We start from the raw sequence: 10,386 nt of genomic DNA, 5'->3' as shown, positions 1-10,386 counted from the left end.
GGGAATGCTCATACTGATGGTGGCACCTGCCTAACCCAGTCAATGAGTCAGGCACTTGTTCCTCAGTACCCAACTCAGAAGATATCTGGGGAGGGTCTGACCTTTGTGGCTTTATTTATTTATTTATTTATTTTTGAGGAACTTGGTGATAGCTATCACGGTTTTGTGAGAAAACTTTAGAGGAAGCTCGCATGAATCCTAGGGACCCTTCAACCTCTGACATCACTCACTCAGCACCGGGTTAGATGTCACTTAGGCCCCAGCAGGGGCCCCCTGGAGATATGATGTGTAAAACAAGGTATCAAAGTCCACAGCCTGCCCCTGGGTGAGCCACAGTCCTACAGGCCTTGTTTTCCCCAGACCTGTTTTTGTTCTGTTGCTTCCTTCTTCAGCTCTCTTCCCCACCAGCCAGGCCGTCATCTTCCTTCCAAAGCAGGACCTCCATCTTCTTCATCTCACTCACTGTTCCTGCATCTTCTTGTCTGCAGAACCAAGGAGGAGGAAGACTGAAGAAGTACACACAGTACTCCAAGCCAATGAACTTTGGCATGCCATGCAGAATTTGCTAAGGTGGGTTGACTTCCTAGAAGAGAAAAGCAGAGAGAGCAATTTATTTTCTATTTTTTATTTTCAGTCGTGCAGCTGTATTCCAGCTTCGATGCTGTCAGAAACCTGACCTTGACTACTCACTGACCATTAGAGTTCCTGATTTGTAAAACTAAAAACTCAGTGTCTTAAAGACCCTTGTTCCCCACTCCTTTCTCAGTCATTTCAGGCCACTCCCCTCAACTTCCCTGAGCTGGAATGAAGGCATTTTCACCTGGAGGAGCTTCTTCGAAATGGTTCTTACCTTCTCTGGTCAAGTCAACACTTCCATACATAAATAACACCTGCAAGTGCTCCACTAGGAGACAAAAGAGAAAGCAACAGGTAAATTAGGGCAAACAAGCTTCTGATCACCTTCTAGCTCTGGGTAGAGAAACGGTGATGATTTCCAACCTTGGCTGTTTCTAGAATTCATAAAGCAAAACAGGAAGGAAAGTGGGTGTGTAGCACCCCTGGTCAAACAAAAGTAAGCAGGCTTACTATTCCAGGGCAACACCTCTGAATTCTAGGTTCACATCCACCATCTGTTTCTATTCTTCATGAATTATCTGTTTATTCAGCCAAAGATTTGGAGAGGTGGATGAGCTACTGAGAGACTAGAAGAAATAGTATTGTTTAGGGCTCAGGCGATGGTCCTGAATTTCATTGTGGTTGTTCGAACTCCCCTTTGGAAAGAGTATTATTTGATTCTAGCCAGAGCCTTTCAGAAGCACATTTTATCACTGATCTTTCCCCCCGATTTGTTCCCACCTGCACTTATTCTTTTTCTCTCTCCACCCCAAGAAACTCAGTGAAAGGGCAGCCGGTGATAAGAACTCTTTCAAATTTTATTTATTCAACACAAGCACTCACTGAAACACCCCATCACCTCCGTCATAAAACTAAGACTTGTTAAAGAGTGGGGATGATTGTTTAATGTGTATAGACATGAGTAAAACTGTGGGCAGAAGTGACTTCTCAGTGATACAGATCTAAGTGGTCTGAGCTAAACACACGGAGGGATGGGGAACAGGCATCACAGAGCAAGAGGAAATGTGCTAGGGACTGGAGGCATACCTGAGGTTGGGGGAAGATTCTAACCCTGGAATCAAGATACAAGTCCTCATTTCTCACATGGGGGGATTACGGCTTAAGTGTGATATAAGGGGACCTGGGGTCCACTGGCAGGATGTTCCACATCACAAAGGAGCACCAAGATTGGGCATAAGGGCCTGAGAGATTTTGTGGTAGATATCTGAGCAGGGTGTGGTGGGAGACTGAGAGGAAATTGAAGAGGCAGCAGCCAAGGGGGCCAAGAAAAGGCGACCCAGCTAGGGACAAGGCAGGGACTGAAGCCAAACAGCACATTCTCTAGGTTGCTGTTGGGCAATTCTGGGTCTACCTAGGCAGAGAATGTGAGGTCCCTCGTCAGTCACTAAAATAACAGGAAATAGAAGGAGGGGTGTAGGGGGGGAGATCTTAGTTATTCTGCAACTCCTGACCATCTGTCCCCTTCCAGCCACTTGGCACAATTCCAGGACAAGGAACAAGGGACTGTCCCATATGTAGATCTCCATATACACTCAGATGGGGATGTCTGAACATATCACCTGTGCTTATTCAGCATAGGTGTACTAGAACATGCATGAAGCTCTGGCGATTAGGAACAGAGTATGTGGTGAATGGATGTGAGCTGAATGAAGGATGTAATTGCCTTTTCATAGAGTTCTCCTCACATAGAGCCTCATGCTGTCACTGGGAGACAATTCCCACAGATGGCTCCCATTTGCCTTCCTTCTCTTCCTTCCCTTCTTCTGTCTCCAAGGTGCCACAAGGTCCAGAAATCATTTTGTTGTCTAGACTGAGCCATAAGTCCTTGCACACAGATCAGAGTGCACAAGGGAACCACCCTAACATAGGACTACCAGTGAGAGTTAACATCAAAATCACCACTCTTTGAGTTAGTGACCAAGGCCATCTGTCCATTGTGGAGAGGGTTCTACTAAAGCATATTGAGAGGACACAAGAAGCCCTGATCTTGGCATCACTTCAAAGTGTCACTGGGTTTCAGAATTTGTCAAGAAGGTACTGTTGGGTGGGTTAGTTGTCCACCTGTCCATATAGGCAAGTCAGGTAAGTCTTTCCAGGAGTCCATAAGCCCTGGATTATCTTCCTGCTCTGAACTACTCGGGCCTATGACCTCAACTGGAGAGCTTGAGAATTAACTTCCTTGTCTGTAAAGTGGAACATTCATCCTGCCCTGTTAACTTTATAGGGCTGTTGTTAGGATTAAAGGTGATAATGGACATGAAAAGATTTTATACACTATAAAGTAAGGTAGGAATGCAAGGCACTTGCGTGATCAACGTTGTTTAGATGGGAGCATTTGAAACTCAAGAGTCTTAAGAGTTAGCTTTTTGAAAGGCGATAGAGCTGTCTCATCTCAAGCTGCATATCTTACAATGGAAGCACTAGCTTTGAGGCCAGAAACATGTGAGTTGTAAAGTCAGATTTGGTTAATTTCTGCTCGGGTGATCTTGGGCAAATAGTCCACCTGTCTGAAACCCAACTTCCTTGTCCACAAACTGAGCACAGTAATAGTTACTTCACCTTTGGCAAGAAACTCACCTTTCTTTGGCCTTTCATTGTCTGTTTGTGAATGTGTATAATAGTGCATAATGGCAGTTAACTTATATACTTGTGGGAATTAGGTATGACAGGTGTACAGGGCACCTGGCCCCTGTTAAATGTACACTAATAAATAACCTGTTTTGATCCCTTAGTCTTTGGAGACTCTCTTCTCTCCGCGAGCCCTTTCAGAGACCAGGTTAAATCTCATGAAATGGAAGTCCCATTCCATTTCAGAGGTGAACAGATCCAAACTTTGATTGTCATCACCTACACAGGTAACTTTCTCTAATACTCACTGTATATGTCTTACCTCATCTATCCTAAGGAGGATGTTTACATATGATCCTAGGTAGAGGAGAAACTCTTGGCTTAATTAGCTATATTTCCCTGATAGGTTCTTCAAGCAGATCAGCCCTATCCAAGCTCAAGAGGATATCCAAAGTCAATGGTTCTCAGCCTTCCTAATGCTGGAACCACTTAATATAGTGTTTCATGTTGTGGTGACCCTCAGCCATAAAATTATTTTCATCTGTACTTCACAGCTGTAATTTTGCTACTGTGATAAATTGTAAACATCTCTGTTTTTGAGGCTCTGTGAAAGGTTATTCATTCCCTCCAAAGTGATAGTGACCCGCAGATTGAGAACTGCTGCCCCCAAGTAGTCTACTCCTTAAGCACCGGTCATTTACTTAAGTGTGGCCCAAATGCTGCATTATTTCCTTTCCACACTTTGCAGTCAGTCAGTCTAGACTCATTGGTGATTGTGTGTGCTCATCTTTCTTTTCATAGTGTACATCAAATTACAGCACGAATGGCCTTCCTTCCTTGACCTGTTTTACACTTTAAGGTCCTCTGAGGAAGAGCCAAACCACACTGTATTCTTATTTCTCTCCATTAGTGCCTTTGGTATAACGTTGAACTCTGGTTTGTGAAAAACAAACTGTGTCCCGGAGCTTACAAATCATTTAATATGTGTATTTACTTTCCAGGGTAAAGTTAGGCCAGTGTGGAAGAAAGAGACCAGAATGTGGCAAAACTAATGGGGAGAGGTGACCATGAGAATTGGGAGTGTTGGTCAATCCACAGCCCACATACAAAGAAGTGTCTGGCCATCTGTTCCTGAAAGATTTATTGTCTTGAGGTGAGCAGGGTGCAGCAGGTGGGATGGAGAGGGCGGGGCACGGGCAGTAAAGCCACCTGTGTCTCCAGATACTTCCATCTTTTCTGATGTGAGCCACCTCGTCACATGTGCCTCTACAGACCCATGACATAGTGGTAAGAAGTAAAGCTTGACTTATGAGGCTATGATTCAAGGACTCAGTTTTTTTCCACGGAGGCAGAAGGGAATATTGAGAGTTCCACCAAAGGAAATGAAGTACAGAATATGGGGAGGGGAACACCCGTAGAGAAAGGGAGGGGGAGGGGCTACGGGGATGTTGGTCCGGAAACCGGGAAAGGAAATAACAATCGAAATGTAAATAAGAAATACCCAAGTTAATGAAGATGAAAAAAGAAGTACAGAATAGCACTCCTTTACAATGACCTTCTCTGAAATTGCTTTATATGGGCAGAGAGGAGGGAAAATGAAAGCCTAGGAGCGGGCTGGAGTCTAAGGAGTGCCTAAGGAAGAGAAGCTGATCATCCACTGGGGGTTATAGTTTTTGATCCTAGGTCTCAAGAAAGGCTTTGAAGGACACAACCACGTTCATTTCCCTGATATGTCTTTGATATTGCATTATTCTTATTCCTTCGTAACCCTGAATTAGGAGGCAACTGGGAGCTGAGGAAGAACAGAGGGAATGAGAACAGACAGGGCCTGCACAGGCCAAGACGTTACAGTGCTGCCTTGCATCATACAACCTTACCCTGCACGCTCTCACATGCACGCTGCTGTTTTGTCATCACAACTGTGCTGGGTTGACAAGTCAGAAATCAAGATGATCACTGACTTCTGCCCAAGTTCCCTTGGCTAATCCCATTAGCAGAACTCAGGGTTAGAATTAAGTCTAGTCTTTAGTATCTGATTCCTAAAGGACTCAGGCCTACAGAGGACTCAATTTATAGGAACAAGGAAGGAAGCAATTGCTTCTTGAGATCACCTTAGATATGTCAAAGACCTACAGTGGTCACTGGCCAGAGAAATCCACAGTGGGACAAGGAGGTGGAGTCATGATGCTGTAGTGAAAATATCGTGTCAGCCTCATAGTAGACTTCCTAGCTGAGTGAGGAAGGTGTCAGGACTTTGGTTCCAGAAGGCAGAGAATGAAGGCAGTTTGATTGAATAAGATAGGTCCGTAAGAGTCTTAAGCAGAAGCTTCTACCTGGCACTGCTTGGATAGAAGCAGACTCACATTCTATTTCCAGCTGCAGCTCAGCCTTGCATAAGCCTCCGCACCCTCAGGCCCAATTGGCTCTAATTGCCACCTCCTCAATCTCGGGATGACAAAGAAGACCTACAAGCAGAGTAAAGAAGGTGTGTCTAGCCCTTCCCCAGGTGGCTCCTGGCTGGCTGCTATGCCAAGCAGAGAGAATGGGCCACATGGCCTGAACCTCTCCCACCAGGGTGACTACTTATCACCTGGTCAAAGTGTTTCTTTTCTTGGACTGGTTTTCACCCTTTCTTCATTACCTCTTAAGAAACAATCATCCCTGTAACAAAGAGGTAAATAATTTGTGACCCCCTACGTCATAGTGTTATCTCAGCTTTTCAAAGTGTTCCTGATAGGGCTAAAGAGCTAATGCTTGGCTTTTCTGTCCAGCTCCTTTTTTGCCCATGGTCTAGGACTAACTCACTCTACTCTGGTTCTTATTAAACCAGCTCCCCCTTCTGTATTTCTCCCTCATTGTTTCTTCATATCTTTCAATTCTAGTGTGTCATATTTTATCTTGCATTTCTCTAACTATGCCAACCCCACTGGTGGTACTCTGATCCCTGGCCTCTTCTCCAAAGACTGAAGACAGAGTCATTCTTTAGGGACAGCTTGCACTTCTCACCAGAGTCTTGTCAAATCAATAACATACTTTGCAAGCATCTGAGAGGGAACGTCATCTTAAGTTGATCGACACCTGTAGGAACGAAACATTCTAATTCCTCCCCTGCCTCTGGCCTGCAGGATATGTAGGAGCAAGCATTCTCTCAGAAGGAACCAGGAAGGGGGCAGGGCAGGACGGGGAAAATGGGAGTTACTTTCAGGAATACTGGGACAGTTCCTTAGGCAAGCACAGCAAGGTATGTTTTATTCCACCTTGCATCTCATCTGCCTCCACTGCTGTCTAGGGAGCCCATAAAGCAGGCTGTACAAGAACATCTTTCCTTGCTTTAACCCTTCAGGACACTTGTTCTATCTGTAGAGCCTTACCAGATGTCCCTTTGTATTTGCTCTCCTCCTTTTGTGCCCTTGAATCCTCACTTGGAAATTAGTAGCTTGCCCAAATGTGCCTCACAGAGAGCATCACACATGGGTAGGTTCCAATAGTTATGTCAAGACCTGCTGTAGGACACTTCTGACCAATATCTCTCACCTTTCTTCTTTTTCCTTTCTCCACTCCTTTAAATCCTTTATTTCTGCTGTTCTTTCTCTCTTTTTCCTCTCTTAAACATGTGTAGACATGCACAGAGAAGTATATTTAAGGGAACAACAAAATAAACAGTAGTAAGTTCATCATTTTAAAAAAAAATTCATTCAGGATATTCCACTCTTGTTATGCATATCTTTATTATAACTTCACCCAAAGGCAAGAGATAAGAAAAAAACAAAACAAAACAAAACAAAACTAGTTCATGTATTGGGGGAAGAAAACCTAAAAGAAGTCAATCATTTATACATTCAGTTAATGAATATTTATTTCATAATGCATGGTACCAGAAATTGTACAAGGTCCTGAGAACACAAGAGTGAATAAAATGAATTTTGCCTCTGTGTCACTTATAGTCTAATAAGAAAAATAGATATTAAATAAGTGTAATAAAGTATAAGAGAAAAATATGTTATCTGGAAACAAAATGAATGTGTTCTAATTTCCCTTGGGGTAAGGGATTAGACACACACACAGACACACACACAGACACACACAGACACACAGACACACAGACACACAGACACACACACACACACACACACACACACACACACACGCCTGATTTTTAAAGTTTGAAGGAGAATGGATGCCAAGAGTAAGAAGATCTGTAAAGTCCTGTCAAGAGGGAGAAGTAGTATCCAGGAAATAAAAATAACTCATTTGATGAATTACATTAGAAAGGAGAGATGCCCATAGAAACTGCAAAAGTTTGAGTAAGGAACTGCTTTTCCAAAGACAATTATTTGTGACAGCAGTTATATTTCACAAACAAATTTTAGATATAGTGTAGACCAGGGACCTGATAGGACCAAGATCTCACGCAAACAGAGCAGTCAAGAATATAATCCTGTCATGGAGAAGTTAAGATGTTGGTAGCCTGTTTTAGGATGGCAACAGTTTGAAGAATTGAAAACAAATTTTCATTGTTTTTTGTTTGTTTTGTTTGGTTTGGTTTGGTTTGGTTTTTTTGAGTTTTGAGTTTTGAAACAGGGTCTCAGTATGTAGCCCAGGCTAACTTTGAATATATTTTCTGCTGTCTCTGCCATTGTCTTCTGAGTTTGGGGACTATAGGTGTATACTATTACACTTGACTTTGGAAGGATATTTTCTAATGTTTCAACTATATGAAGTAGTATTTATAACATATCTATGATAAAAAGAAAGAATTGCTTTTCTAATATGCTATACTTTGATATTCCAAGAGAAACATATAGATACAAGTTTTTTGTTACATTGACAGTATCTCTGGAAGCATGCATACCTTTTTTTTTCCTTTTTTTTTTTTTTCGGAGCTGGGGACCGAACCCAGGGCCTTGCGCTTGCTAGGCAAGCACTCTACCACTGAGCTAAATCCCCAACCCCAACACGCATACATTTTTAATAGTAATAGTACTAGAGGAAATATATAAGGAACTAAAGTACTGGTAGAAAAAGTCATTTTTTGTGTGCTTAATCAGAATTAGTTTACTTTAACGATAAGTAATGGACTGTCTATCCATTGGTCTTGAACGTCCTTGATATGAGGATTGAGGCCGAGTATTAAGGATGATTCCCAAAACTGTGGTTTAGGAAATCTTGCCTGTTACTCTGACATTTAACATGGTTGAGGATATGGATAGAGATGCAAGTTTGATGATGAGTAAAACCTGAGCTCGAGGTGTCTATAAAACATCACAGTAGAACAAGTCTAACAGTGGGACATCTAAGTTGTTCATGCCTGGAGCTCAGAAGACAGATGTGAGATGAAGATAAACCCTTCAAAACCAAGAGCGCGTGTGTGGGATCTATGGCAGTAAGTAAGGTAATAAGAAAGAAAAAGCCCTGTAGACCAAAATTTTTATAAGTTGTGGTAAAGCAAAATCAGCCAGACTGGTAGGAATGTGAAGAGTGTTGAATAGTCTTTTGTAATCTATAGAGATCAGCAAAAACTGAGATGAATGAGTAGGTTTATCTTTAGGGAGATAACAAGAGTAGAATCTGTAGCATAGAGAAAACTAGATCAAATCACAAAGGGCTGAGAAATCAGGGGAAGCCAGTAGATAGTGGAATCGACTCCTAAGACATTTAGTTTTGAAGAGGGAATAAAAGTGATGGGGGTTCAGCAACTGTTGGAGGGAGTTGGATTTGAAGGAGGGTGTTTAAATAATACCACATCCTTGTGGTGAAGGTGATGGAGAAAGAGAGGTTAGAGATGTCGCAAATGAGAAAGGTCAGAAGATACAGAGAAAGGTACATCCCTAGCATCTGAAAATGCAGAAGGAACTGGATCTTGGACAGTCTAAAACAGATGAAGTTTAACTATACATAAGATGGAAGGGCTTCCACTATGAAAGAAAATAAAACTCAATCGTAACTCAGCCCTGTTAAGTTTCATACCACCAGAGGTCTGTGAACATTTTTTGTGATAGTTTACTGTTGGCATACAGCTTTGAATATTTGTATTGGAATGCACCTGTCTGTAACTTCCCAGACCTTACTTATTTCTTTGCTTTGCCAACAGCAACAGCATGTTCGGCTCTCTGACTGAGGTGATGAGAGAAGGGTGTGGAGTATGGCAGTCTCAAGATAAAAACAGGAACCTATGTTTTCAACATCAGAGAGGATAACTTGCAAAGTAGAACCTAAAGGATAGACGGTCCTATAGAAAAAAATGATCGAGCCATTTAAACAAAGAAAAACATGCCTCACCAATTATAAAATACATTAGGATTCAAAGGAGATGCTAGCACCTCAGACTCAGCCTCTGAAAACCAGAAGGCAGTGCAGTGATAAAAATTAGTCCATAAATAATAGCATGAAAAGAGACTCAATATCCTTAGTCTTTAGGGAAAGGCAAATCAAAACTACAATGAGATAGCATTTCATATCCACTAGCAGAAGCTATAAAATGCTGAAGGCTACTATGGAAACATTATGGTAGTTTATCTAAAGTATTAAACGTGGGGCTGTCATGCAATACATCAGTTCAATTTCTAGGCATATAATTCTTCTACAACAGCAAAGAATTAAAGACAAGGGCCTCTATAGACATGCACACTTTATTTTCATAGCAGCAATGTTCACAGTAAACAGAAGATAAGAAAACTCATTGATAGATGGATGAATGAAGTAAGGTGTAGATATTCAGACTTAAAGAGAAATGAAATTCTGATACCTCTAGAGAATAGAAGAAATCTTGAACTACTATATTAAACATAACAAGGCAAGTGCAATGGATCATGTCTTTTCCAGTTGGTTTTTAGATAAAGCACCTACAATCAATTCATAGACGGGAAGTAAAATAATGGTTATTGAGGATTAACGAGAAGGAATAGTAGAAAGTTATAGTTCAGTGGACAGGAGTTTTGGTGTCTGAGATGAAAACCTTTTGTAGATGAATACTAGTGATATTTATACAATAATCTGAATGTACTTTATACTGAAAATAGTAAAAATGATAAGTTTTATGTAATGTATATTTTTTTGACATAAGAGAAAAATTAAAACAGGATAAGGGAATATTTTTTCCCGTATTTTCTACATTGGGATTTGCTAGCTGGGAAGAGAGTCCAAAGAAGGCTAAGGAGATGGGAAGGATGTTCATGGTATGAT

General features: G+C 41.6%; 1 long non-coding RNA gene across 1 annotated transcript in view; it reads left to right on the top strand.

Annotated features, from left to right (window-relative positions):
- The first annotated feature begins 702 nt into the window (after positions 1 to 702).
- Positions 703 to 10,386, top strand: part of LOC116903910 — an 11,183-nt gene continuing 1,499 nt past the window's right edge. The window contains exons 1-3 of the long non-coding RNA XR_004388310.1: positions 703 to 930; positions 3,369 to 3,491; positions 4,206 to 4,357. This is a non-coding gene — a long non-coding RNA (uncharacterized LOC116903910). The remainder of the gene's footprint in view (positions 931 to 3,368; positions 3,492 to 4,205; positions 4,358 to 10,386) is intronic.

This window comes from Rattus rattus, chromosome 6 (genome assembly GCF_011064425.1).
Source record: "Rattus rattus isolate New Zealand chromosome 6, Rrattus_CSIRO_v1, whole genome shotgun sequence".
In the NCBI taxonomy this organism is placed as follows: domain Eukaryota; kingdom Metazoa; phylum Chordata; class Mammalia; order Rodentia; family Muridae; genus Rattus; species Rattus rattus.
Note: the sequence above shows the minus strand (reverse complement) of the source record. Positions and strands in the feature narration are given on the sequence as shown.